Source organism: Etheostoma cragini, chromosome 15 (genome assembly GCF_013103735.1).
Source record: "Etheostoma cragini isolate CJK2018 chromosome 15, CSU_Ecrag_1.0, whole genome shotgun sequence".
In the NCBI taxonomy this organism is placed as follows: domain Eukaryota; kingdom Metazoa; phylum Chordata; class Actinopteri; order Perciformes; family Percidae; genus Etheostoma; species Etheostoma cragini.
In genome coordinates this window covers 20,258,363-20,282,843 of record NC_048421.1, presented here as the reverse complement: position 1 = coordinate 20,282,843, position 24,481 = coordinate 20,258,363, and the positions used below count along the sequence as shown (strand labels likewise).

The 24,481-nt window shown below is 40.3% G+C and overlaps 1 protein-coding gene and 3 long non-coding RNA genes across 5 annotated transcripts in view; 3 read left to right on the top strand and 1 right to left on the bottom strand.

The window, feature by feature from the left end:
- Positions 1–569, top strand: part of LOC117957734 — a 12,593-nt gene extending 12,024 nt beyond the window's left edge. Inside the window, exon 3 of the long non-coding RNA XR_004659574.1 lies at positions 438–569. This is a non-coding gene — a long non-coding RNA (uncharacterized LOC117957734). The remainder of the gene's footprint in view (positions 1–437) is intronic.
- caskin1 (CASK interacting protein 1) overlaps positions 1–24,481 on the top strand; it is a 117,567-nt gene that overhangs the window by 18,770 nt on the left and 74,316 nt on the right. The gene's annotated exons all lie outside the window — the stretch shown is intronic.
- LOC117957730 lies at positions 2,002–23,659 on the top strand. The gene is made up of 3 exons (XR_004659571.1): positions 2,002–2,014; positions 7,796–7,802; positions 23,446–23,659. It is a non-coding gene; the product is annotated as an uncharacterized LOC117957730 (long non-coding RNA).
- LOC117957735 lies at positions 11,370–23,499 on the bottom strand. Of its 2 annotated transcripts, none has more exons than XR_004659576.1 (3): positions 23,444–23,499; positions 12,338–12,340; positions 11,370–11,379 (listed from the first exon to the last, which is right to left on the bottom strand). It is a non-coding gene; the product is annotated as an uncharacterized LOC117957735 (long non-coding RNA). The 2 variants fall into 2 exon arrangements; XR_004659575.1 differs by lacking the exons at positions 11,370–11,379; positions 12,338–12,340 and adding exons at positions 14,564–14,574; positions 15,885–15,889.

Sequence of the window (24,481 nt, the reverse complement as noted above, 5' to 3'; positions counted from 1 at the left end):
TGCCAACACAGGGGGGGGGGGGGATGGTGCTGGGTGCATGGGTGCATGGGTAGCAAAAGGGAAACTTGTTTGAGTTCGTTCTCTTTCTTTCGTTCTTTAGTTCCGGTTGCGTGCACAAAGATGCGAAATACTGTAGCAGGTCAACGAATCGTTACAATGTCAGCAGAGCTGAAATAATTAGTTGTTAGACATAATAATAATCCAACCATTTAGATAACGAATTAAACTTTTGGTTGAAATGTGAATATAATGTAATGAAAACTTGTGAAATGTAGGGATTTGTGTTGTAAATATAATCTTTCTGTTTTGGACTATTAGTTGGACAAAACAACTATTTCTTATTACTCTAGCAAAATGAAATGCCTTTCTTCACTTTTTTTTTTATAATTCATTGATTGAATGAGTAAGCAATTTAAATAATTGTCAGATTCATTCAGGGCTGGGTTAAAATAATTGATTCTCCAATTAATACCGACCTTTGCTTGAGTGATCTGATATTGATTCATAATATCCAGAATCAATCTTTTAATATATGCCTTTTCACCATGGAAGTAAAAAGTACTTTAAAGATACTTAAATGGTCAATTCTTAATACAAGCAATAACCGGGTGTATTAGAAAACACTTTGGGTTGCTTCTTGCTTAAATGCTTGCTTTAAAGCATAAATTCTCTGAGAATCTCTTTCATATACAAGCCAAATTTGTCACGACTTGGACCCAAAAGTGCAGAGTGTAGAGACGAGAAGGTAATGGAAGATTTAAAAAAGTGTGCAGAGGCAGGCAGACAACTGGCGAAACAAAACAGAGAACACAGAAAGAACACGGGTAAAACATAACCATGGACAAATAACCGGGAAACAGCAACACACAAGGAATTATCACAATAAAACAGAAAACATCAAAAGTGAAACCCACAACCATGACAAAATTGCTGTTGTAACTAAAATGTCCGTAACCTACTTGGTTTTAAATCCAATTGGAAATGTAAGCGAATCGGGACTCAAATCAGAAAATCATAATTATACCTGGGCCTAGATTAATGGATAGAGAAGTGTTACTTGCATCCATACAATACAGAAAACCCTATTATCCTCTTTCATTTTCTACTTTGTTTTTTTAAAAGTAATCAGCTTTATTGCTTTAATGTGAAAGAATAATAGAACCTTAAGACCTTTTTAAGAGCCATAAATGTAGCTGTAATGGGCTGCAGGAATGGTAGGGGGGATGTATGGGGCCGGTGTTGTCTTTAGTCCAGGCGAGGTGGGGCAGCTCCACTGGGAAGGGCCGAAGGAGGTAACAGGGGTACATCCCAGAGCCCTTAAAATGCTTCCCCAACTCCTCCACTTGCCTCCCTTCCTGCGTCTTAGTCCCTCCCTCCAAGGAAGCCCAGGAGAGACGCGAGGAGAGAGGCAACGACCAAATGTGTTTTAGATGAATGAGACGTCCTTTCCTCTGAAGAGTCACATGAATATATGTCAGCTGTTGAAGATGATTCCAATTGATGCTAGCTCCTCGGGGGCAGAAATAAGAGCTTTGAGGCGGCCTTCAGCGAGGAGGGACAGAATCCCTTAAGGACGTGGGACCGAGAAGTGGAGGAGCTATCACATAAGGGACATGGGATGTACCTATGTAGTCACTACAGTAACACTCTGGACTTGCACGGTTTTAAATCCATAGAGGAAGTCCCCCCCCCCCCCCCCCCCCCCCAAAAAAAAAGAGGTTTTAGCCAGCCCCAAAGGAAATCACCAGTACCAAAATGATAAGAATTGAGAATAAAAATAACAATTCAAATCCTCTCTAAGTGTGTTTAAGAGCAATATACCAAAAAACAGTTAAACAAGCAGAAGATACTTAAAAAGTAATACTAATCTCAGTTTTAGCTCCAGAGTCAGGCCGGTGATGTATTAAAATATAAATATTATCTTGTAAACAGTTTTGGTTGGGATTTAATTCAAGCATAATAGGCCTTTTGTTTATCAAATTCTCAAAAATTTCAGACAAATGCATAGATTTCTGTCAAATAAGGTAACACAGACTCTTTGTGTTTACTGGGGCTTACTGTCGTGCGTTGTCGTCCCACAAAAAAAAACAAAAAAACAGGAAAACTTGACCTGGATAAACAGATTGATGATGGTTGAATGAATAAACCAAAGATATTATCATATAGACAGAGACATGATGAAATAGAAGATTTTGATATACGGTTGTTGTACATTAAAGAGAAGTTTTCTCCAGGGCTGCAACTAACCATTCTTTTCGTTGTCGATTTGTTTCTTCTTTTTTCGATGTATACAATGTCAGAAAATTGTGAAAACGTTGACTAGTGGTTTCCAAAGCCCAAGGTGACTCAGATATCTTGTTTTTTTTTCAGTTTACTGTCACAGAGGAGAGAAGAAACCAGAAGATATTCACATTTAAGGAACTGGAATCTCAGAATTTCAATCAATGAATCGATTAGCTAAATAGTTGATGATTCATTTGGTATTTGACAACAAATCCATTAATCTTCTAGTTTACTGGTCACAAGGACTGCTCAGCCTCAGGTATAAGGTGTATAATGTCTTTAAGCTTTCTGAAGTCTGAGAAAATAACCCTGATGATGATGAGGTTACTGTAGGTTGGGCTGAAAACCTGTGTCACAAACTATAACCACATGTTTGAACATTGTTCTTGTTGAGTTAAAATATCTGGTCATCAATCTTAAAAATGATCTGTTATACAGACAATCAGGCCAATTAGCTCAGGGCAGAGCAGGACTATCAGTAGCAAGCAGACAGTAGCTGCAGACACAGCTACAATAAGGCTATTGTTCTCAGTGTAACTCTAGTCTCTCTCTCTCTCTCTCTCTCTCTCTCTCTCTCTCCCTCCAAGTCTCATTCACACGCACACACACATGCACAAACACACAAACACGCGCACGCACGTACACAGACAAACACACACATACATGCAGTGCAATTAGTTTCTAAACTAGTAAAATTACAACCGTTTCCAAAAAGTCTTTACGCACGCACACACTGTACGCACGCATGCATGCACGCATGCACGCACGCACGCACGCACGCACTACTGGGGAACAGGGCTAGGCCTCTAATAGAAGACACAAAAGAGAAAACAAACAGGTCAAGAGTTTGATTTGCTTCTGTAAAATCTTGACAACACAACCGGATCTCTCCCACACACACACACACACACACACACACACACACACACACACACACACACACACACACGCACGCACACATACACAGACCTCTCTTTTTAGGAACAGTCCAAAGCTTTCCATTGGTTAGTGTTTGTGAATAGGCGAGATACAAAGAGACATTTGATAGGCTGACAATTCAGAGAGAGGGAGAATGAAAGAAAGAGAGCCCCCGGGTTTCAGAGATCCCAGTGTGCTCTTTAAACTCTGGATATATCACTTTAAAAGGCTGTGAGCAATGAGAAATGAGGACTAAGAAAGTCTCTCCCCTTTGCATCAAGGTTCTTCAAAATCTGCCTCTGTTCGCGTTGAGTCCCATAACGTGCTACCGAATAAAAATAAAATAAAATAAAATAATAATGCAGTATAAAATCCTGAAAGTACATTTAGGCATCAACATCTTTTATTTAAAGTCATGATGACCTTTTATTTTAGGGTTTGCTGCATCCTTAAAACTTCAAGTTGAAAAATCACATGATCAATGATATGAAATCAACTGACTTTTTATGATTCGATTAGTGTCATTGGAGAGTGTTAAGACAGTTACAGCACGGAGGCTCCTTATGTGTCTTTTTATGCCTGAGTCACATGTTTTCCCCCGGATCCCAATGAAAACCCCGACAGAGAGGTATCCACTTCAACCACCCCCCGCAGTCCTTTTGTATCAGTCACACTAGGGGTAACAAAATAGTCAGCAGCACTGACCCCTGTTAGTTAGTTGTGACAGTATAAACTATAGAACAATCCAACTTGGAGTAGGTTAAAGCCTCGGTTATACCCTCAAATGTTCTGCTTATACTACTTTACGCTTGGAGGACGCGTTCCACACACGTGCAGTAGATCGCTATGCCACTGCCGCCACACGTACACCCTCTGATGAACACTGATCCACTTTTTGGATTCACTTTTCTATCCAGTGCTTTGGTTATTAAAACCAATACCTGCAAAGCTAATAACATTGGCCTCTGCTGTACTTTGTCTTCAGTGTTAATTAGCAGACGTTAGCATGCTAATATAATAAATTAAGATGGCGATCACCACACTTTGTATTTCATTTAGGTGATAAGCACATTTAAAGAGCCACATGTACTAGATGCAACATACAAGTGCAATTTGTTTTAGTTTTTTACAACTATCCCCTTTCTTAGCCATACCTGCTTATCATTAGCATGTTGCAGCAACATTGACATTTTACAGAATGCATGTTAGCATGTCTTCCTGTACATCAAACTAAGGTAACACAAAGTGAAACGGTTCAATCAGCAACCTGTGTTGTTGTTTTAAGTCTGAAGAGGTGAGCAGTACATTTTAGCCACAGAGTGTGAGTATATGCTCATTGGAGGGGAACCAAAACTGAAAGTACTGTACCTGGAGTACACACCTACAGTTCTCACCTGTACCCTTGTGAAGGGGCTCGTTCTTCCTCCTTTATCTGTTGGACTCAATGTGCAACTCTCTCTGAGGGTTAATCTAAAGCAGTAAATTAGGGGGCTGCTGCTGACACTGCATGATATCGGTTCATTACATGCCTCAATGGACTCTAAGTATTCTCCTCTCCTCTCCTCTCCTCTGATGCCACCAGCTACAGCAAACAGGACCTTGTGGACTATTGGTTGTATTGTTTTCTTGATACATTGTTTTTGCAAATTGCAGATTGCAAAATGTGATTAATTGCAGAGCCCTACATGTATGTGTGCACTGTACTCGTCATGTACAGCATTTAAAGATATCTACAAGCATTTTGTGCATTGAGTATTTATATGAGAGTGAAACATATAATGGAGGTAGAGAGAGCAGTATTATTAGTTGGCCTAGCCTTCTGTCTGTTGGATCAGGTTCAGACCAGGGAGGGTTGGCGGTTCTGTGTCTGTGGGATTGGCTTCCTGTGATTGTAAATCTATCCCCTTGCTGTGTAATGGATATGTGTGTGTATGTGTGTGTGTGTGTGTGTGCGTGTGTGCATGCGTGTGGAAGAGATCAGGGTGTGTCGTCAAAATTTCAGAGAAGCACATCAAACTCTTGACCTGTTTGTTTTCTCTTTCATGTCTTCTATTAGAGACAGGCCTCGCCCTGCTCCCCAGTATATTTATCAGGTTCTTTGAGGACATCTTCCTGTTTTCTCATCTGCTTCAATGTTGATTTGCTGCTGTTTGCTGTTAACTTAACAATCAAGTCTTTATAGATTCAGTATAAAGTACATTCCTCATCATTAATCCCATTAGTAAAGCAACAGAGCAGGGCTGGGTATCGTTTAAAAATGAAAGTGGCCCAATCACATTAAATCAACGCTAGCCAAACCAACAGATCTGGGTACAAAAAGGATCGTTAGACTGGAGAAGTTTGGATACTACTCAATGAGCCAGACCGACCCTTAAAGATTTTTAAGGCTGATACCAATACGAATATTTGGTTATTTAAAAATATGATATTCAGCGATATACAGCATATTTAAAAATACAAATCCAGAAACGCGTAACAAAACATAAACAGATTTCCCTAACATTAGTTATTATTAGTTATTTTTTATTATTTCTAGTTGTTTATGAGTTTTTACTAAAATAATATGATAATTGGTTTTATTGTCCCAGCAGAACAGAGGAACATCAAAATATATTAAACTTCTGATAACAATTTTTTTATATATTATATTCATTTATCAGAATCATTTATTTGTCATTACAAATGATTCTGATGAATACATATTTTTAAATAAATAAATAAAAAAGAAATCGGCCATTACAGATATTTCGGGAAATGCCTAATATCGGGTCATTATATTCAAGACTACAACTTGGTTTGTTTTGAAAAATGTAAGCAAGCTAGCTAATGCTAGCTAAGCGCTCTAGCCCGCTGGTAAAACGCCGTTGGATGACTCACTTCAGAAGGGTTGAGAATCTCATTGGTTGTTTGACAATGGTCACATGATCTAACACTACCAAAAAAACCTATGATAAGATCAAACACGTTTGATTTTGTCGGAACATGAAGACGGGAAAAAGACTGAGCCTCAGGCTGAGTTTTATGACCACCAAGCGCCTTCCAATGTTGGAATCGGTCTGTAACAGAGGAACCGCTTGGAAAGTCGTTTGGTGTAAGGTTGGTGTTACTTGTTTCTACCACTCTTCCCACGACCATGACTAAAAACTAAAAAATATCAGTATCTTCCCTGAAACCCTTTTGCTTCCTGCTAGAGCCCGACCGATAAAGGATTTTTAAAGCCGATACCGATACCGATATGCTGATATATCGGCTGATATATCCTTTTTTTTTTAATAATCCAGAAACGTGTAACAAAACTTAAATAGATTTCCCTGACATTAGTTATTTGTAGTTTTTTATGAGTTTGCACTAAAATAGTATGACAATCATTTTTATATTATCCTAATACTATTACTAATACGAACCCTAATCATTTTATTGTCACAACAGAACAGAGGAACATCAAAATATCTGGTATTTATAAGTTCTGATGAATAAAACGGATAGTAATACAAACTTAAGATATGTAACTTAAAGTCCTTTGAACAATAACACAATAACAAACAAATAACACTCATAACATGGTTGACAGTCCGTTTTTATTTTACTTTTTAAATATTCATTTTAGAATATGTTATTTGTCATTATAAATGAGTCAGATATATGAATATTTAAGAATAATTTTTTTTATTGGCCATTATAAATGCTAATAACAATAGAATGGGAAATGCCTAATTTTCATCCGATAATACAGCTGCCGGACTCTACTTCCTGCTTGTCTCTATGACTCTCCCCTGCGTTCTCTTTCTCCCCCACCTCTCTGCATTTATCCTTCCTTACATGTCTCTCTCCCTCCCTCCTAACCTAATTTTAACTCTTTGAGACTTTGGCCAAATTTGGGCTTTTTAGGGCTGCTTCTGATATTTTTAGGTTGATTTTTAGGTCTTATAACATCACTGTCAGTCAGAATGCCAGTCCTCTGTGTTAGTCACGTTAAGTCTCAAAAACACTTGTGATAATGACTTATTGACGTTTAAATGTAACACGTCAATCATCAATTGAGCCGATCTGTCAGTGACTGCTTTCATTTCCACTTCTCTTCTCTTCTTCTGTCCTTCCTCCTTTCAATTATCCCTCCTCCCTCCCTCCCTCCTTCTCCATCTATCCATTTGTGTCCTTGTTTCCCAGCAGTCAGACAGAAATAGCCCTGTGTGTACCAGTAGTCAACTGGAATAGATTCATACCAGAACCTCACTGTATGTGTGTGTTACAGTACTACTATCACACACACACACACACACACACACACACACACACACACACACACACCCACACACAGGGTTAGACTTTCTCCATGGGCGTTCTCTGTTAGAAACCTGACATTTACGCATGCACCATCTTGCACATCAAAGCCCTCCTAAACTTGGCCTTTCTTCCCCTGCTCTCTCCCCCCCCTCTCTCTTTCTCTCTCTCACACACACACACACACACACACACTCTCTCACACTCTCACACATATTCTGTTAACTTTAACACCAGACGTTTGCTATTTAGAGATGCATGGCATTTTTGTTTTTTCAACTTTTCAACCTAGATGGTTCTTTTTGTATTGAAGTAGTCAGGTAAATGATCTTTCTCGTATTGCTGTAGCAAGATGTCTTGCTACGTCTGCACTCAGTATTTGCAGTTACATAATCACCTCTTCTCTCCAAAGCAAGAAAACAAAACATTTGGCAGTATTGATATAATCTTTTAATTTGTTACCACTAATGATGGTCCTAAGGCAGCTCTTGTACTATAGTAAATCAAATAGGACATATCCATATTAAATAAGCTGACTGACAGAAAAAGTCGGTGTGGCAACATTTTCCCTGTGAGAATGTAAACTACCAAGAAAATGAATGTTAAAGCTGTGTGGGCTCCAACAGAACTGTTGTGTTCAGGTGTGGCTCGTAAATGTATTATATATTCAGATGCACCTTGTAATGATGTTGTCTTACACGTAAAAGAATGATCCCTGCAAATCGAATCGGATCGGGGCATCCCTACCCTTGAGTGGGTTAACCCAGCCCTATAACATACTGTAGCATTACATCTCTCTACTAGCCAATGCTGTCACAGTAAATGTTAAAATGAGCCTATGTGACTTTTGTAAGAGGAAATTTATATTACATAGATTATTGATTTAACAAATAAAACCTTATCAATGAGCAATGACTCATACACTCAGGGGCTGCATGGTGGCTGTAAGTTAGCAAGCGTTCTACTGAGTTAGTTGCTGATGATCCCAGGACTTTAACAATAATGTGCACAACACTGTGGATTTACACACCTGTTAACCACACACTCAAAACACAATAGATCTCAGTCTGGTGCCCATCAAACTCTGCTGATTGCAATTTTAGCTGAAAGACTAAGTAGATGTTGTGTTTCAGACTAGTTACCGAAGATTTACGGTATTTATATAAAAAAAAGCTCAGAAAGCCTTTTTTTGCACCTTAACACCAAGTAAAAATGAAAGATTACTGTACCATTTGAGCGAAACAGGTAAAAGAGCAGTATTAGTATTTTCTGTATTGGTGGTTGATGCTAGTGTTTTTACTCTGTGTGTTCTGATTGACTGTGTGTTCTCTCAATGTGTTAAGAGTTGTGTTGCTTAGGATTTTTGCAGGAGATGTGAACTGTTTAGCTCAGGAGACTGTTGGTAGGGCAGACTGTAGTTAGTTTTGCACATGTGGCTTCAGTTGTGCTCACTGTTGTTTAGCAGTGTAATACAGTAGCTCACTTTGGAAAACATCTCATTATCCAGTCACACGCTGTTGACTTGGATAAACTTGAACTACATGCTCAACAACCAAGGTGTAGTACCAAAACAATTGATTCATTTGATGGATGCACACACACACACACACACACACACACACACACACACACACACACACACACACACACACACACACACACACACACACACACACACACAGACTCAGTGATCCAGTGTTGAATCAGTGCAGCCAGCCTGGTTTATGAGCTATATTAGGAGTCAGATTTGAGAGTTCCTCTCTGCAGAATATGACGCTCTGATAGTTCAGGGACCTAATGTCAGTGTCACGTGTAACGTGCATGTGTGTGTGTTTCATGTGTATGCAAGTGATTACATTTCCCTAACTGACCAGTCACTCACCCCTGACATTGCCATATCATAGCTTAGCCACTGTCAAGATTTGGATGTCTCAACCTGCCAAAACAGCGGCCATGGTGCTGTAATGAAAGAGTGTTCAAAGAGGGTGATGTCTTTTTCTAAAGCCTTTCCAAAACCAATAACACACCAGTAAACAAAAGCTGATTGCACACGTGTTTGCCTTTTTTTGTGAAAATGCTTTGATGCTACATCATGTTTGCGTAGCTGTTTTTTTGTGTCTGACATGTATGTGTGTGTGTGTGTGTGTGTGTGTGTGTGTGTGTGTGTGTGTGTGTATGTGAATGGGTGGGTAGGGTGCTCTTTTCCAGAGCCAATTTTCAGCCTGAAAGCTGGAGATAACACAGCACTGCTCGGAATGGGAGGATGACAGAGAGAGGGGAGCCGAACGGCAACTGAGAGAGAAAAAGAAATGGGAGTTTACAGGCCAGCCGGGAATAATAGGATAACGGAGAGCAAGAGGAAGAGAGAGGAAAAGAAGGAGAAGCAAAGAGAGTGCAGGAGCAGAAGGACAGCGAGGCGGGAAGAAAGAAGAGAGGATTAGACAGAGAAGACGAGGGTGAGATGGGAGTGAGTGGAGGACCCTGGGTAGAAGAGTGGGGAGGAGGAGGAGTAGAGGTGATGTATGTGTAGGGGGGGTTGTTCTTTATGAGTCATGCCCAGGGAGGCTGAGTGCCGCTGAGGAAACAGCTCACTGTCAGTCCCAGGCATCCGAAGGCCTTCTGGAGCTTCACATAATGTGTGTGGTGTCTTCAGGGAAAAGGGGGACAGATAGACGGATAGAGGTTAAAGTAAAAACTGGGACACAACAGTTCTCTTCTCCTCTCCTCTCCTCTCCTCTCTCTCATTAGTCTCGCATTGTCAGACCTTCCTCCACAGCGCTGTGAAGGAGGGTCTGGCGAGTCCACACAAAATTCTGGCATGGGAAAAAAATGTGCTCTGGTTTATTGTCATTCCTCTAAACCAATCACAATCGTCTTGGCTAAGCGCCGTCGGAGCCACGGTGCCACTACAAAATAGCCTTGGGGAGAAACTTGTTTTGGCGCAACGTGTGTACGTTCAAAGGTTGTTTTAGTCGTGCAAGAGAAAGCTCAGATTGGACAGATAGTCTAGCTAGCTGTCTGGATTTACCCTGGGCCAGGAAGCAGGCCATCTACTGTCTTTTTCAACCCCTCACTTCAGCGAAGAAAGCGCTTTATTACACCTGTATAAAGGTCCTGAAACTGTGGTCTTTGGCTAAGCTAAAGGAATCAAGGTGGATTGCTTTTTTTTGGTCCAGATGTTTCCATAAAAGGCGTTTGGTGTTCCCTGTTCAAGCCCCCTTTGAAAAGCGGGCAGCAGACCTTCAATGGAGGATCGTGCATGGGGCTGTAGCTACAAACAGATCAGTCCCGAGCTAGGGGAGGGATGTGTTTTTTGTCTTCAGGTGGGAACCTGAGCATTTGTTTGTCCCATGTCCTCGGCTAAAAGATCTGCTAGAGATTATTCAAAGGTGGGTCCAGGGTTTAGGAGAGGTGTTTTCTTTGGAATTGTTCATTTTTGGTCCAAAATACCCAAAACAAAAGAAGGCCGTTGACATTTCATTGAACTTTTTGTTTGCTACGGCAAAATTAGCCATCTGCTAACATGCAGGAACAGGGCGCAGGGTGCTGGTGGTGTGGACCCAGTGGTGCTGTTGGAAGGCCTGGCCAAGGCTACCACCACTACTACCAGATGATGGAATATTTGCAGGTTTTCAGTCGTTTGTGGGCTGTAAAGGGTACTGTTATGTTCTGGGAGGGAGGAGCGAGAGTTGGTGGTCAGTTCTTGAATGGAAAAAATTGTATTGATAATATTTTAGTTTCATCATTTTTTTAGTTGGTTTTCTTTGTCTTGTTTTATGTATGGTTTCTGTCATAATGAATATTATCTAAAAATGGTCCAATAAAGGGAAAGGAAAACCCTCCTCTCCTCTCCTCTCCTCTCAGCACTTGTCCTTTTATTGCATAGGGGCAGATTTACTGCAGCATTGCAAGGCCAGTCAGATCTCTCTCTCTCTCACACACAAACACACACACACACACACACACACACACACACACACACACATACACACCTTGTTCTGCTTTATTAACGCCCCAAGGTTAACTAGAAAGGTCATACAATTTTTTTTCTTCTTTATCTCGCTCCATCTCTATCTTTGTCTTTCCATCTCCCTGCATCTCTCTATTTCACCTCCCCCTCGCCTCCCCTCACAGTCTAAATGCAGCATCACAATACTCCCTAGTAGCCCAAGCCCACGCCGTTGAGTTGTAGTAGAGGGACGGGGAGCAAAAGAGAGGAAGAGAAGGAGCGAGACTCAGATGGAAGATATATTCATAGGTGATAAATAACAGAGCGGAGAGAAAGGGTGGAAGATGTGAGGGGGGGGGGCACTCTGAGCGCTGGCTTATTCCTGGCTATGATCACTACAACACTGGTGATGAATTTGTCGCCTCAGTCGCTCTTTCCGCTTCTCATTTTCCCCCACTCAACACAGCCTGCAGTGTAGTTTTTCCACCTCCTCATCTATGCTCTTGGCCTCTCTCTCTTTATTTTACAGATGTATTTTCTGTAATGTTGACATTTAAAAAAAAAATTGGTTTCCTTCCTATTTTTTCCCCCATATCTCTGTCTCCTCCCACTCCTACACTAAGATGTTCCACTTCTTCTTTCATTAGACTGTCCTTACTGTAGCGATGATAGCATGTGTGGCTTTGTCCACCTGTGTTTACATTTACCAGATAAGGACCTCTTGTGGCCATGCGAATAATGACTGTAGAAGAAGAAGATAAACATCTGGGGTGGGATTGGTGGTTGTGAGATAGGTATCTATAGTTGAAAAGTTGAAAAATTACCCGACACAATGTTTGTGTCATGTCAAAGTTCATGTTTTTCTACAACATTTTAATTACTGATGTGGCCCATAATCACTGCAACATCCTAGTGAATTTAAGATTGGAGCAATACATTTAACACACATATAAAGGTCCAATACGTAATATATTTACTGTAACAAATCAAAAAATGACCCCAATGCATCATCAGATACTAAGGAAGCATTTTAAGTTGAAATGCGGGATCAACGGAGATAGATTCTACCCGACCAGTTGTGGGACCAGAGACGTGACAAAAACCCCGGGATTGGAGATGTTTTTGGAAGATGGAGACAGCTTAGAGCCTTATGACGCAGAGTGGGCTAATTTCCAGGTAAGCAGTAGCTTCAGTTAATTTATCACGGCGACTAGGACGACACTGAAGTTAGCTTCTGATTCAGCAGCGAAACATAACATAGTTTAGTTAGTGTCTGCTCCTCTGTTTTTTAAACCTCTGACTGTATTGTAAGCGTGTTAGTTATTAAGGTAAATTATTAATTATCTCTAAAACACACTTTTAGATTTGTGAAAGCTTTATTGTCTTTATGAGAATGCAATAAAGGGATATATTCACAGTTTCACAGTTCTTTTTCAAATGTAGACCACAGTAGACCAGTTCTAGATCCAAAACCACCCCACCTAGACTTGTCAAATCTGGACTAAATTATCCCAGAGAGGCTACAGAGTCTTAAAAACACTGTTTCAGATTTGTGAAAGCTTTATTCTTCACATCTGCATAGAATTATTTCATCAGTCTTTTCCAGTGTTAGTAGTTTTATTTAAGACAATAAGCTCTTACATTGATGAGTTGAGTGATTCAATTATATGATGATTATTTAACTCTGCATTAATTGTTGTTTATTGACATCATTTAAGCTATGACCATGATGTTTCTGGAATCTCAACCAGCTTCTCTCTGTGTTGGTTGTAACAGTTATTTTAAAAAGGGCAATGACGCTCAACCTAGTTTGTTGTTTAGTTAGGAAGTCTTGTTATCCTCCTCCTTCCATCTTCTCTTTCCTCCTACAGTGGAACCTATACTTTACCACTCTGTTGACCCTCTCTTCTTCCTCCTCTTCTACCGCCTCCCTCCCTTTTTGCTCAAAGACAAACGTGGCTCCTGTGATGAAGGAAGCGTGAGAGGGGAGCACATAATGATGTCCTGTGACTTATTGTAAATGTCCTCCAGGTGTTGACTGTGTGCGTGCGTGTGTTTGTGTGTCTGCCTGTTTTGTTTGCATGTTTGTCAAAGGAAACATGTTATGGGCAACCCTTATGCTTCCATGTGTGTGGGTGTTTGTGCACGTACGGTAACTAAAACACCTCACACGTCCTCACAGTGCTGCCCTGAGGTCTACACTCAAAGAGGGGCCACTAAAATCATCACACTTAACAAAACACACACACACACACACACACACACACACACACGCACACACACACACACACACACACACACACACACAAACACAATGGGATGTACGGAAAAATCAATAATGAAACTAAATCAAACAGCATGAATATGACCATGTCTTTCTGTGGTTTCTTGCTGTGTTTTGGCAAAAAAATACAGAAAACATGACCTGATGTCTTAATCTCTCCTCTCTCAATCACTTCCTTTCTTGTTTTCTCTTCTTCTGTGTCTCTGCTACAAAAGTGTGTTCAGATCCTCTCAAGTCGGTAGACAGCGGCTATTTAATTTCCTAGTGTGTGTATTTGTGTGTGTGTTTGGCCATATTTAGCCTACTGTACATGTCAGTCAATATGAATATAGGCCATCCTATAACCCAAATACTGTGTCCAAATTAGTTATGCATCTGTGTGGCCGTAAGTGTTCCACGTGACGTAGATTTTTGAGAGCGGAGAGCGGAGCTCCAACACACTCGTACACGTGCGCCCACAGAGGTGCGGACGGAATAAACTCGAGCAAACTACGTCGGCTCTGCAGTGTTTTTAAAGTCATCGGTGCCGGTACATGTGTACCCAACCCTACATGTAACGCTAGTTTATACTACACTTGGCACCAGGTTGTGTTAGCCTACCGTTAGCTAGTAGTCAGTAGCTAGCTTAAACACAGTTAAAAAGCTGATAGCGAAACGGACTAACATGTGGCTTGAATTCAAAAGGATTCAAACACCCGGACGTACAACGGTCTGCAGCTTAAGATACACTGTACGGGACTTAACCCTCATGTTGTCTTCGGGTCAAATTAACCCGTTTTCCTACATCAATGTTCTTTTTAATTACCCAAAATAACATGATTGATTCCACAAAACACGCTTTGGCAAGTACAATTCTCTACTTTCATTCATTTAGGGGCGTCTTGTTCAATTTTATAGCATTTGAAGAAGAAAAATGAAGTGGTTTTGAAATAGTATTGAGTAAAAGTTAACATATTCCAGTCTGTGATTATCCATCAACATACACTCCTTTAATTTTAGTCTAAATAATTCCTAATTTCTGCTTTTCTAACTCAAACATTAGGTATAATTTCCTATAAATGAGGTTTATTGACCATAAAATCTAAATATAATTGTAAAGCTAGAGTTAATAAGTTAGTGTTACGTAGTGTTGAAAACGTCAAAAAAGTAACAAACATTGAAAAAAAGCACCAAAAGTGTTGAAAAAAGTTAAAAAACGTAAAAAAAAAGTTTAAAAAAAAGTTACAAACATCCATAAAAAGTGTCAACAAAAGTGTTGATTTTCACGGGAAGACAACACAAGGGTTGATGTGCTTTCGATTGCACTAAAGTGCAACCTGAGAAAGTCTAGCTGTTTTTGTAGTAGTTAACTAGTAGTAGAAGTACCCTTCTTGCATCTAGTGGTTCTTCTTTTTGTTGTTTACACGGAAATACCTGGTGAAATAGTTTGATCATATGGCATTAACAAGCTGTTCTCTATTGTCACCAACTCTTTGACTGTTTTGTGATCTTCTTTTTTAAAGTATCGGTTCAGACACTGTTTAGGCACCGGCCACGTTTTTTAAAGTATTGTTTGAATACCGGTATTGGGGAAAAAACACTAGTGTGAACACTAGTCTTACATGAGGTGATGTAAGAACTTATGAACATCAGAACTTTCATGGGATTTCCTTTTTATACTTTGGTTTCCTTAAAAGATACGTAGCAGATTACACTGTGTGTGTGTGTGTGTGTGTGTGTGTGTGTGTCTTTGTGTGTGTGTTTGTTTGGGTTTGCTTCAAGTGTTGCAATCTGCTCTTAACATTGCAGCAAGAACCTAAAGGCAGCAGTTGACCCCATGTTCATCTTGGTAGTATTATACTCGGGGTGATGTAAATCAGCTCAGACAGACAGAGAAAAGAGGGAATGGTCACATGTTGCTTCCTCCAGCGATGTCCCACTCTGCATTCAAACACAACCATGGAATAAGAGACACCCAAGTATTGGTTCATGAGAATTCTTGCTTTGCCAGACCCCCCACCAAAGCGCGCTGAAGGAGGGTTTGGCTACCCTACATAGCTTCCGGCCATGGGAGGAAAATGTGCTCTGGTTTTTATGACATTTCTCAGAATCGTCATGGGTGGTGCTAAACAGAGCCGCTGCAAAATAATTAACTCAGATTGGACAGATAGTCTAGATAGCAGTCTGGACTTACCCTGCAGAGGACCAGTTAACCATAGTCCTCAGAAATCCACCGCAGTTTAATAATATTTAAGGAAAGTAAATGCATCTGACAGAATTTCCTGCGGCACCGGAGCAATCCCGGAAGTGTAACGTCAAGGATATAGACTAGTCCAGGAGTAATTTACACCTGATAAAACTAGACATTGCATTTGACCTGTCACACAACACTTCTTTGTGTCTTTTAAAACTTCCTTGGTGAGTTTCTCTAGTTGTGTTTATTCAATTTCAATTCAATTTTATTTACATAGCGCCAATTCACAACAACAGTTATCCCATTGAGCTTTTCATAAATGAGCAGCTCTGGACCGTACTCTGTGATATTATTTACAGAAACCCCCAAAACAGTTTACATTTTTACTTTTTCATACTCTGCTCTAGTGATGACAATGTCAAGTTTGGCACTTTGGTTTAGACCAGACAAAAATATCTGTAACCAATCACTGGATGGATTCCTATAAACTTAGGTATGGATATTCATGTCTCCCTCAGGATGGATTATAATTACTTTGGTTAACCCCTAACTTTTCCTTTATCACCATCATCTAAATCCAGGCTCGCAGCATGGCTGTAGAATCAGTTCAATCCCCAATGACACTAACAGTTAGATACAACAAAAAATATTTTTTGTGCTAACAATGCTTGCCTGCAGTATTTTCTGTCTGCCTGGTATTTATCCCATTTACTAATACTTAGCATTTGAAAAGCAGTGTTTCTGTTTTCAATTACCTCCAAATGCCTCTCATAATTCCCCCTGTAATGGCTTTTACCCTAGAAGCAGATTTAGTCTTGCGATAGGTCAGACATTAAACTCCATTATCCCAGCACTATTGTTGTGTTGCACATCTGTCTCTAATGCCTCTGCCAATGCAAATGCACATTTGGAACAAGAATATCTCCGTCTGTTGTTACATGGAAATGAAGAAACGTACTGGACTTAAAGATACTAGTGTACGATTGCTTGTGCTCCTGTATTGCTGCTTGCAGCTTTTTCCAGAACCATTGTACTCTAAAAGAACTTACAGAAGGCCCCCGAAGCATTTATTAATCCAACGGTAGGCCTGCAACTTACTGTGTACTGAGGAAAACATACATATACCTGACAGAGCACGTTGCAGATTCAGATTCTACACCCCCAAAGTACCACCATTAAGGTGATGCATTATATTATCAATATAGTTGAAGTAGGGCTGGGCAATGAGATAATATAAATATAAATATCACAATATTTTTACAAAATGAGATTTTTGATAAATGACCATCAGTAATGCAGATGTAGTGACTAAGTGGGTAAAGGCAAATAATACAAAAATCTGGTTCAAGTTTGTAAAATGACATCACTTTACTGTAATGCAGCCTTTAAAACCAGTAAAAGACAACACTTATGCCATATTACGATAAAACGACAAACAACGAATCTAAGACAATACTTAGTCTCATGTCAAGATATCAATATAATATCGATATAATGCACAGCTCTACCTTGAAGTACATTGTGTTGAGTGATAACGCCTCTCTTTTTACTTTAAATAACCATTTGAAAGCAGAACTTGCACTTTGCGGTCACAGTCGGTTTTATATGACATAAACAAAGCTCCTCGGGAGTGTGTGTTTTTTTATAATTAGTTTTTGAGAAAACTCAACCTGTAATACATGGTACAGGTTCAACAGCCGAGGCTCGGTTGTGGCTCATGTAGATTCAACAAGTCAACATTGTTTTGTGCAACAAAGCAACAAAACAACGTGCACGAGATCCCCAACCTTTAACATATGTTGCAGCACGGCTCAACTCATCTAGAGATTAAGTGTGTCCCCTATTTCATAATTTGCATGTAGGGTAGACAGCAATGAGTTTTTGGCAAGACACCTGCAGCCTTGTAGGGATTCAGCAACTCCCTGCCCCTGCTGCCGTACTGCGCATGAGTGGGGACACACGCACAGAGATATCCCGATTTATAGATATATAAACCAATAATGTCCAAAATGTATCTGGTATCTGAGAACAGGAGTGCTGACTTTGCCGAAAGTCTTCCTTTCTCATCCTTATGACTGAATTACTGAGTACTGCAGGATCAGCAATCCTATTCTGAGCGGTTTAGTGCATATTGGCCCAGATTTACTGTCAGTTATTGGACTATCTCACACAGTGTGAGGATTTTGGGTTAGAGATACCATGCCTTATTACCATAGCTAATCTGTATAAATTGAAAATGGCATACAGTTGGTTCTCATTTTAAGCATCAACCAACACGCTGTGTTTGTGAATCCTATTTTCCAAGATAGATCGGGTCTGTTGAACTGAGGTTAATGGTAGTGTACATGCACGATTGGTACCGTAAGTGGCCTGTTTTTATGTTTCCTTGGAGGGGAAGAAGTATCTGTGCAGGTTCACATCAGGAGGAAAAAGAGCGGCCAGGGATGATTAGATTCTCCTAAATGAAGAACAGAGAAAAACGGGTCAGAAGAGAGAGACAGAAACATCTTTCAACAAACAGTTGAAGAGGAAACAAATTGTGTTGGAATGATAATGAGGCGAATTTCATAACCCAAAGTGGAGAATGGTGGAGGGTCAGGGAAGAGCAATGTAAAAGGAAGCAGAGTTTGGAAAAGCAGTGAAAACAGAGGGAGAGAAACAGAGAAGGCAGAGAAAGATCTTCATACAGCAGACACATGGTCTCTATTGATCACCGAGCCATGGTACTGTCCCCCCGGGTGTGTTGTGGTCCTCTGTAAGTCTCTCTTTGCTCGGCTGTCTGCGTGGGTGTCGTCATGCCGTCTGCGTGTCTCAGCGTGTTAGGGATACAGAGAATGGAAGTGGCATCTGTGTCTGCACTTGGACTTCATTGTGTTTTGCATTTCTCCAGGGACAAACGAGCTCAGATGCTAAATGATGATCAGACTAAAATGGAGGGGAAGGGGCAAATAAGTCCAGCAGCAAGTGCATGTTTTCTAGTCTTTCTTTGCCATGTCGTTGCTGTCAGGAGGGTCCGGCTAGTCCACACAGTATCCCGGGATGGGAGAAAAAACGGGCTTGGGTTTATTGGCATTTCTTTAAACCAATCACAATTTTGGGGGTGCTGAGCACCAGGCGGCGCACCGGTGCCTCTGCTAAATAGCCTCAGGAAGGAACTTGTTTTGGTGGAACATGTGTACTTTCAAAAGTTGTTTTAGTTTTGCTACTGAAAACTCTGAAGGACCGATAGTCTAGTTAGGTGTCTGGATTTACCCTGCAGAGACCTGAGGAGCAGTTAACCAGAGTCCTCAGAAATCCACCACAGTCTAAGATTCCAACACAAAGAGAGGCCAAAGTGACGGACATGTGGCTGAAAATGAGGGACAACAGGGGGAATTTACAGTGGCACCTGAACAATCAATCTGAACAATTTAGACTAGTCTTCACCCGACAGGACTTTCTCGTGGGTCGAACAGGGTTTGAGGCCCATTTGAAAAAAAAGACTATTTTTGTTAACTTGATAAGCATTACATTCAATGTCACGTGCGTAACCTTTAGGAAGTGAATGAACGTGTGATTTGAACCCAAACCATGATCTTTTTCTAAACATAACCAAGTAGTTTTTGTGCCTAAACATAACCAAACTGCAACATGGGAGAGTTTTTTTAATAAAAACTTTATAAACATCACTGTCAGCATCACATGCAAACCCGTGCGTTAAAGACATGCGTTAAAATCGCAACCTTTACTTTCAAAATGCGACCGTTGTTTCTCTGGTTTAGCTATGGGGTTGTATTCGTAACACCCTCCTGTGGGTCGTAGTAGAGGGTTTGGAACTCATATCATCGTATGGTCTGGGAGACTTGTTGGATTGAAAGTTTAAACGCAGACTGTGCATGGTATGTGTATGGAATTCAAACATGTTCTCTGTGTGTGTACCTAGCTGTTGCTAGGTAACTATGGAGCGCCAGTGCACTTCTGAGTGTGGCAGTTGCAACACTTCCACTCCAAGCTCTTTACAAGCAGTGATAATCAATACATCAAACACTTATTTCATCTTTTTTTAATTTAGTTTTGGTGGCAGCGGCTTAAAGAGTCAGTCATTTAAAAACGCCACTTTACCCTGTTCTGCTGAATCATTTCATACCACTCCTGTTGGAATATAAGAAAGGGAAAATGATGAAGCCGTCATGAACAGATGGAGCCTAAAGCGCTTTAGATGTGCTTGATGCGCCGCTCTACTAATAGAAGTTATGATTAAGGAAACATGGATCTCATTTCCTTGAGACAATAATCACACGGATTATTCCTGTAACAGTGACAGTTACACAGTGTTTACACAACGTCACTGCTGTATCCGGCAGCAGGATTTGTTATGATCCACATTAGGTCTTAACACATAGTTGGCTATTATTATATCATATATGGAGATAGAAAGTGACCAAAATCTAGACACATGGATAAAATAACACATCTGTTTTAAAGATGACAAAAGGTATTAATATGTTTTTGTTGTAATGAATGATTTATTTTCTGCTTCCCTTCTATATAAAACGTAGAGCATTAATATCTCAAACTGACTCAGAGAAACAGCATGTTGGTCTGTTGTAAGGCTTTTTTGGCAGAATTTTCCAAACAATCAGTAGGACGCCTCTGACTTATTAAAAAATGGAGCAGCCAGAGTCCTTACATGTACACATCGATTTGAACACATTAATTCGGTATTCAAATCACTTCATCATCTACTGAAGTAGATCCCAAACGTCGTCAAGGAAAATGGTTAATTATTGCCGTGTTTTAGGTTGTACTAATATGTCAGACTGAGAAAAAATTTGGAATAGTATCAACTTCCAAAAGTTATTAAAATCCAGGGAGAGCAATGCCAGAAAGGATGAGAGGAAAGGAGGCGCTCAAACTCACCCAGGTAGTTTATAGTATAGATAACAAACTGGGAGTCCTTGAAATGAAAAAAAAATTGAGAGTCACTTGGCTACCACTTGAGTATTGCAATGATGTCATACAGTAAAGGTTAGGTTGATTAAAGACGTTATTACATTACTTCACAAAACAACAGTTGTTAATGACTTGGACTGCGTCTCCCTCACCCAACCACACCATCTGGTTCTAGGCCTCCAACTCTTTGTAGGATTTAAGGTCTGCAGGTTGGTGAAACCCCTCAATAGGGTATAAAGCACTTAAAGGTGCAGTTACCTGATTAGATTGGTGATATTTAAACTCAACTGCCAAATGAATACTACTCCCCCTTCATGAGCTCTGCCCCACAGATTCAAGGACAGATAACTAGTGGCTGCCCCCCACTCTCTCCCCCGCCTTCCTCGGTTGCCCGCCTGGCTGGAACAGTGTTTTTAGTCACTGCTCTTTAGAACAAGCTGTGCACATTCAAAAGCAAACCCTAAACACAACTATTCCATCAGGCATTTAATTAGATACAGTGTGTGAATTTGTATGGTCACACTGTTGTTTTTGTAGATTGTCTTGTTGGGTTAATGCTTTTTCTGTTTGCGTTCTAACATGACATAACAACCCTGTTTTTATCGTAAAGCACTTTGGGTTTACATTTAGTGAAAGGTGCTCTATAAATAAAATTGCCGTTGCCAGTGAAGCCATCTGAGAGAGTTCCAGGGGCACTCGTGCTCCCTGCTCCCTCCCCCTAGTTGTAAACATGGAGGTCAACCAGATGCCATGTGGGACCTCTCTGCTCCGCGCTGTGTCTTCAGCTCTGCTTAACTGCGTTGCAATCCTTCATTCTGCATCTCCACGAAAGAGACCCCCCCACTCTGATTGCAGGGGGTCAACTTTCAGTAGGGGTCTTTTTATTATCAACTGGCAGAGTAAACACATGAACGCAGCAACATATCGCCAAAGGCACACTTTGTTGAATAAAAGAATGATGGACATGATTTCCTTTAATTTGTCTTAAATTCAACAGTTTGTTGTATTTTAGCAGAACCCTGAAGGCAGCAGAAATGCAGAACTGAGTATTATTGATTATAATATGAAGTGATAGCGTTATGGCTATAATCTACAACGTTATTGCATATTGCAGATTGTCCTCATATCGTGCAGCCCTATAGGATACCAAGAGTTGTTTCTGTGTGAGTTTAATCAATGAGCACTCTTGTATCCATGGAGACAGCCTCCCATGGTTAGCCGAGTGTGTGTGAGTGTGTGGTCAAAGCAGGGGTTAGAGTTTCACTGTGTGTATAAATAGCAGGTTATAATGGATACAAATCCTCCATTCTGGTAATATCCTGCAGGGTTACAGTATAGAGTACTACTACTACTACGACCACATGCTCCTCCTGCTAACTCCTAGAGTTTTACATAGTGATGAAAAAAACAGGAAATAAAACAAATGTCTAAATAAAGAAATTGAAATAGTGACACAAACTTGGAATCCCAAGACAGTGAAAAGGTTAAAAGTGAGGATGAAGTAAATGGAGATAAAACTGGACTGGACTGTTGGCTTAACCCCACCCCTTAGATACGCTGCTACACCTTTCGTTCTCAAGCGGTAAACATGCAGTTTATAATGATAACGGAGGAAAATTTATCATCAAAAATTGAAATAATGGGTCTCAGACAGAGTTGGACAAAAGCAGCTTCTCATTTCTAAGCAGTGACCGTCGATGTTGCGGCTAAATTGAATGTTGATCGCAGATTTTTATCAGTTGTAGCCATGCCCCCAGGAAGTGAGCAAGGCTTTAAAGGTCCAATGTGTAAGAATATCTCCCATCTAGCGTTGAGATCATATATCAACTCTCTCGCGCTACGCAGTTCCAAGTATGTTTTACAGCTTCTGTAGCCTCCACACTTCAAAAGCCAGTCTCTTGCTCTCTTTAATATCTTTTTTCTCTTTCTGGGCAAAGAAGAAGACTCCTGCTTCTGAAATTTGGATTTTGAATATGTGTGGTCCTCCATGTTACCTTCTTCAAACTTGCCGGTGCCCGGGAAGCAACGATACCCGTTAGCAGCATTAGCACCACTTGTGAGTTTATCATGTGACAGCAAAAACGTGAAAGGTGGAGCAGTATGTCCTGTACGTCCCTTGCTATGCTAACGTATGGTTGTAATGTCAAATTCCAAGCCGATTGGAATTGATGGTGGTGGTAAATATTAATGAAAAGGTTTGTGAACAGGCAACACTGATTTTGATAATGGACAACTAAACACGTGTGACCTTTAAAGGCTATTTGACATAGCAGCCGTCACGTTTCCCCATAGATTTATGTGCTGAAAGACATGTCTGAATATTAGTGGATAAAAAATTTTAAGACCCCACAAACTGCAGTGGATTTCTGAGGACTCTGGTTAACTGCTCCTCAGATCTCTGCAGGGTAAATCCAGACCGCTAGCTAGACTATCTGTCCATTCTGAGTTTTCTCTTGCACAGCTAGAACAGCCTTGGAAGGTACACATGTTCCACTAAAACAAGTTCCCTACCGAGGCCATTTGGCAGGACTGAAGCTAATGGAAAGAGTCACCATCATCTTTACTTGATGATCCATCTGGAAAACAACTTACTTTAAATAAAAATAATAACATTGTATTGCACAGTCCCTCCAGAAAAATGTGATTATGCCATCGCATAATTCAATGCATAATCAGCCATATCCATGCATATTCATGCATTGGCCGTATTTTTTCAAAAACGCCGCACTTTCGCTGCATAAATTGCCAATTTCCGCACAAAATAATGCAGGGCTTGCATAATTTCATAATCCCCACATTTCCGTTGCAAAAAAGTCACATATATCTCAGTAGAAAGTTGGAAAATGTTGCGTTTACGTCCTACAAGAGCAGCCATTATCCCCTTTTGCCATGGCAACGTTATGAAGTGACGTAACAAGACTTACACATTCTATTTTTCATCAAACCGCAATTTTATCGCGTACGTATCCTGCATATTCCACTGCATTTTTTTAAAGAACGTGCCACATAATCAAGGATATTTGCCTGCAACAATCACAAAAAAAACTGTGGATTTTTCTGGAAGGACTGATGTGGAGCGAGTTATTCCTGTTATTATAATATGGGAAAATGTAAGATCAGACTGTACTGTAAAAAATACTTTTTTGTGTCGGTTGCAAAAAAAATATCCGTGGAAAACTGCACTTTAAAATGTAACTTTCATTCTTTTTTAAGTGCTGCCTTTTTCGTTCAATAACAGTATGTTGGAAATGATTTCCTTTCATTTGTTTGAAATTCAACAAGCAGTTTGTTGCATCTTAGCAGAATACTGAACGCAGCAGAAATGCAGAACTGAGTACCCTTTACTATCTGTTAATTTATCGTAAGTAATATCATCATCGATATATTCAACAATGTAGCAGCCAGCTGAGAATCCCCGCTGTGTTCAATGTCTTGCCAGCAAATGGGAATTCGCAGCGCTCTCGAAAGGTGTGAACTAAAAGCCGTTAGTTGTTTAGATTTTGGCGACTTTGACCACTCGCTCCTGGCCATGCAGCCATTGTATGATGGTTATCCCTTTTGGTAGCCTGTAGGAGTTTGGGGGACAGGCCCAGATGTCTTTGTCTGTCCCTCAGAGATCACTTAAACTTATTTAAACTTACTGCTGGGGTCTTTTTGGGTA